Source organism: Acomys minous (assembly GCF_964271855.1).
Source record: "Acomys minous genome assembly, chromosome: 14".
Lineage (NCBI taxonomy): Eukaryota > Metazoa > Chordata > Mammalia > Rodentia > Muridae > Acomys > Acomys minous.
Window position 1 is genome coordinate 99,020,588 of NC_140496.1, and position 5,459 is coordinate 99,026,046.

General features: G+C 48.6%; 1 pseudogene across 1 annotated transcript; it reads right to left on the reverse strand.

Moving 5' to 3' along the window:
- Positions 1–2,487: 2,487 nt before the first annotated feature.
- Positions 2,488–4,312, reverse strand: LOC311582933 (WD repeat domain phosphoinositide-interacting protein 2-like; annotated as a pseudogene). Its single transcript has one exon. The product of its transcript is annotated as a WD repeat domain phosphoinositide-interacting protein 2-like (transcript).
- Between the last annotated feature and the right edge of the window lie 1,147 nt (positions 4,313–5,459).

Consider the following 5,459-nt stretch of genomic DNA (forward strand, 5'->3'; position numbering starts at 1 on the left):
GCTGTAAGTCTCCCAGTGCTTAAGCGAGAGAATGATGAATTGCTGGAGCTGCCAACACTACTGGGAAAACCGGCTGCTGGACGGGAAACAGCGGCTTTTTGGCACGTTCCTATCTCCAACTGGTGACAATATTGCACTCTGCCAGTCTAGGCTTGCAGCAGCCTCACCTGGAAAACCTTCCCACATTATCTTTCTTGGAGCACTTAATGTTTCTTCAGCTTCCCTGAGTCACTGTTTTTGTATACCATCTCATTGCTTAGATTTGTCTTTACCAACATAATATATCTTCTTACTAGGTTTTATTTATTTATTTATTTATTTATTTGTTTGTTTGTTTATTTTTGGTGTTTCAGTTTTAGTGTTTATTGGAGTCCATTGCTGGCCAGACTCAGTGCAAGGTGCTCATAGGCGCCCCTCCCCACCCCCGCCCCCACACCTCACAACAGCCCTGTGAGGTAGGGCTCTTCTTGTACAGTCCAACCCGAGGGAGGCCCCGAGACCTGCCTCTGGCTCAGGCCATTGGTGTAGGCAGGACAAGGGACTCCAACTCTCACTTTCATTGTTTTAGAAAATACAAAAAAGCTTTGGCCCCAATCCACTCTACTCTTAAAAATTGAGGGGTTTTCCAACTCCCATTCTCCATCGTCTTTTTTTTTTTTTTTTTAAATTTAAGTCAGCCATTCTTTGGTTTGTTTTTGAGAAAGATCTCGTTCTGTAGGCCAGGCTGTCTGAGAAGTATATGGTCTAGGCTGACCTCAAACTCACAGCAATCCTCTTGCCTCTCCTGACTGCTGGGATTATAGGAGTGTTTAACTAGAATTTCAGATACCAAAATTTTCTCTTAACTTTGGTAAAATAACTTTTAAAAGAACCACTGGTGTGGGCCCTGGGGTGAGCAATCACTGTGTGTATTCCATTGGCTCCACTAGTGTGAGTTTCCGAGTGTGCACCTCAGAGAGCTAGAGGCCTACAAGTGGTGAGCAGATTGCCTCGCAGAGGTCAGCAGAGACTAGTCCTCTTCCCTGAGCGCTGTGGGATGCACAGGCACGTCTGTCCCAAGAGAGGAAGGAAGGCTCACTGAATCTGCCCAGCCCCATAAGGCTACTTACTGAAGGCAGAGCCCACGTCACCACACGTGGACTTTCCTGATCAAATTTTCAAGTGAGGAAACCCAGGCCGGAAGGGAGAAATGAATTCCAACACGGTTTCGGGATACTAAGTTTCAAGAGAAGACTTCTCAGCAGATGGAACTGAGCCCCAAACCCACACAGTGTACAGGTCCAAGGTCACTACCACACTTCAAGTCACACTTGGACCCAGACATTCGCTTTGGTTCTAGGAAACCCCAGCTCCCAATAGATCCACCCTGTGTGCTCCCCAGCCTGCTCCCATCTGCACTCTCGGGCTGTGCTTGGTGCACCAGGCCCCAGATAGGCTGGGGGCTCATGTTAGCAGAGTCCAGGACAGTCATGCACATGCAGTTTAAAGCTCCCACACCCAGCTCCGCCCCCGCCTCATAAACTGCACAGCTTGGCTACTCAGGCACAGCCAGCAGCCAGGTGTGGCTGTGGGTGCCCCTCATACTCCACCTGTGTGATCAGCCACACTGAGAACAGAGCAGGGGACCTCAGCAGGTCTGCCTCGTTACACAAACCAGACATAAAGAGACTAGACTAAAGGCGGCTACCTGCAGGCCCTTAGACGCCTGTTAGGGCTGCGTGAATCTGGTACCCTAACATTGTCCTCCTCATCCCTGCTCCAAAGCCACATTATGCAGAAGCAACAGTGCACACCCTTGGGTTCCACTGCTCAGCTGTTTAGAATGCAGACTTGAGGCCCTGACCTTTTCATTCTTTAGAGCTGAGAAAGGAGCTCTCAGAAAGTTGAGGCAGGGGGAACTGCCTTAAGTTCGAGACCAGCCTGGGCTATACAGTGAGATAGATCCAGGGTAGCCTGGGCTGTAGTGTGACACCAAACAACCAAAAGCAATCAGGAGTGAGGGCAGCACATCTGATGTCACTTTCCTGCACCGAACTAGAAAAAGCACATTACCCTGGGGGGGGGAGGGGGAGGTCTACTGCCACCTCCCTGGGGCCTCTCTACCTGTTGCTGCTACCTCTGGAAAGGGGAGGAGAGCCTCTGGCAGACAGCACAGCTCCAGGTCCGCAGGGACTGACTCCTGATGTAGCATCTTACACATTGTGCTTTTGGGGGGGGGGGAATAGCAGTAGATACAGACTCTCCTTTGAAAACAAAACAAAAAACCACCAAGTCAGTTATCGGGTGGGGATGATAGGGGACATAGCACTTAATGTCACAGATGAAATCACTTTCCTTGGCTCCAGGCTGCCCCTGGCACATTGCTAAGTTCATCTGCCAGAAGAGAAGGCATAGAGAGCAGAAACTGCCTCTCTCCCTCTCAAGATCCCCGTGGAGAATAAGACCCAAAACAACGGTCCTCCACGGCGGAAGTTAGTCCCAGAATGATCCAATCTGGAAAGTTTAATAAATCGGAGGGAAAATGGTCCAGGTGAGGCAGTGGGGCAAGAGCACTCCTGACAGGGGCCTTGTCCTTGTCCCTGCAGAGTCACTGCATGCACAACACTCTTCATGCGTGCCCTGGCATGAGACCTGACAACTGTGGTTCACTATAGAGTGGACACCCCACTTGATCTCCTATAATGGCTTGGCACATCACACATGCAAAGCAAGGAGACTCCACAGATTTCACCAAACAGTTAATTTTGGCAAAAAGAAAAAAAAATAATTTAAAACATTAAAAGGTGAGAGAAAATAAAAAGCTAAAATTCATAAGCAGGATTAAAGTCACTGAAGTGAAAGCAGTATATTTTCTCAACAGTATGGATTGACTATAACCACAATCTCTTTGCTTTAAAGTCTCTGCCATCCTCTCCTCAATTCAGGTCAAAGTTCATAGCAGCAATGCATGAGTCCTCTGCCAGGCCAGTGTTGTCTGTTCCTGGGCCAGAGTTCACAGGTCAGGATCAGTCAGTCAGGAGAATCATGGGAGGATGTTCACTGTCTTCATCCAGGCATGCGCCACCTACAGCACCCAGGTCATTTGTGTAGGCTTCTAAGTTGGCGTCCTGCCCCTTACCAAGTCTTGTTGGGGACGAGGGCGCATAGGCACCTCTGGCAGCTGCTGTGCCATATGCCTGTGTTGCTAAGGGGCAGTCATGAGAGGCAGAGTCTACAATTTCACTAGTCATCTCCATACTGCCGTCAAGCCTGTACTGGCGCATCAGGGCACACTTGCCGCCTTCCGGGGGGGGGGTCCAGGTTGTACATGTACAAATAGCCATCTGATGCTCCCACCAGCAGTCGTGGGATCTTTTGAATCGTGGCCCTTGAGCAGATGTTTTTGTGGCAGGCAGATGGTTGCAAAGGCCCTGCCCTGGCTGAACATTTCTGTCACTTGTGAGGGCAGGTAGCTGGTAGATGCCATAAGCATCTTCTCAAAGTAGCCAGTCCAGGTGGTGGGCTCTTCTGGAGGTTTTTCCCTCACGGCCTCAAGTTTGAAGATGTGCACAGTTTCGGTGTTGCTGGACGAGAAGAGGAAGGTGCCCTTCATGTCGAAGGCCAGGGAGCAGATGGCTCACACACGTCTTCACTCCTCTCCAGAACTCAAACAGCTTCTGTCCCTCTGGAATGGAAAACACCCGAATCACCGTCCCCTTCTCAGAAGCAGTGGCAAGCTTGGTCCCACTTGCCTCAAAAGCCAGGGCTGCTAAGGGACTGTCATGCGCTGGGATCATGTTTGGAGCTCTCGGGTTAGTGGTGTCGAAAACCTGCACCTCTCCAATGGTTGCGCTCCCTGGATATGCCAAGTAGCAGTTGTCATTGTTGATTGACAGCGCACACAAACCTGCAGGGTTTGGGGGGTGTCTCTCGGATCGTATGAAGTACCTTCATGTCCCGGATGTTGTGTATATAGAGCGACTCTTCCAGATACACGATGAGCCTCTGCCTGTTCAGCTTCACAGCCAGTACTGTGTTGGAGTAGCTGTAGTTGATTATCTCCGTTCCCTTCTTAAAGAGGCAAACCTTCAGCTTCCTGGGAGCTTTGAGGCTGACAATGGCCATCAAGCTGCTTGAGAACAGTCTCTCCACAATGCAGACATCCTCGGTGTCAGTGCATTGGTAGATCTGTTCCAGCTTATCCGCAGAAGAAAGGGAGAAAAAACTTATACCCGGTCTTACTACCAACAGCTAGGGACGCGTTATCCTGGGTGAAGTTGGCGAACAGCAGCTGGCCGGCACCGGCCTCTCTGATCTGGCTTGCCAGGTTCATGGCTGCACGCACGTGCGATGGGCTCGGACACTCTTCGCGGGAGCACTCGCAGCGCAACTCGGGCGGCCCGCTGGAGCGTGTTACACTCAGGATCTGCGCCCGGTCAGGTCGTCTACCTCTCTTTGCGCAGGGACCAACCGCCGCCTCATCCCCTCATCCCGTCCCCACTCTTGTTTATGCTCCAGAGCCCTTACTAGGTTTTAAATTCCCCTGTTAGCAAGAGATTATATTTTTCTGAGTTTAACGTCTCTCTCAGTCACAATTTTTCTAATACAAATCGAGGACAGTGAGGTCTTTTAAAAAATTTTAAAAAAGATTTATTTATTATGTATACAGTATTCTGATTGCATGTGCGCCTGCACAACAGAAGAGGGCACCAGATCTCATTATAAATGGTTGTGAGCCAACATGTGGTGGCTGGGAATTGAACTCAGGACCTCTGGAAGAGCAGACAGTGCTCTTAACCTCTGAGTCATCTCTCCAGCCTGACAGTGAGGTCTTTTAAAAGGAATGTTGTGAAGGTTAAATGGAATAACGTATGGAGCAGGTTTGGGGCTTATACTACTGCATGACACACGGAGTAGATCCTTTATTTTAAAGCCAGAAACGACAGAACAAAAGTGATGGGTTTCCTAGGTTTATCTATAGCAAGAATTTTGGTTTCTTTAAAAAAACACAGAAATACTGTAAGAATGTGTTTTTGTTTTAATCCAAGGTGTGGGATATGGGGCTCCTTCAGATTGTCCGTGGCAGTTGAGTTGCCTCTTGCTCTAGCAGGGGGCGTGGTTTTGCCAGCTGCAGATAGTTCCTTGGAATTGTGAGAATTCTTTAGGGGGCAAGTAAATGCTACAGCCCGAAGGCTTGGCTGCTGTTGATCAGTTGTTGGTTGGATGCTGTTGTCAGTCTGAAAAGAATTGCTTTTTGATTTCACTTAAAAACTACATGATATAAGAAAGAAACAGTGTATGTCATACTTGGATTTTCTGAGTTTTTTTGTTACTACATTTCTATGAAATTAAATCTTTTTTTTTTTTTTTTTTTTTTTTTTTTACTAATTCAAAAGAAGTTCTGAGGAAGCAGGGTGGAGCGATGGCTCAGCACTTAAGAGCACGTACTGCTCTTGCAAAGGACCTGGGCTTAGTTCCCA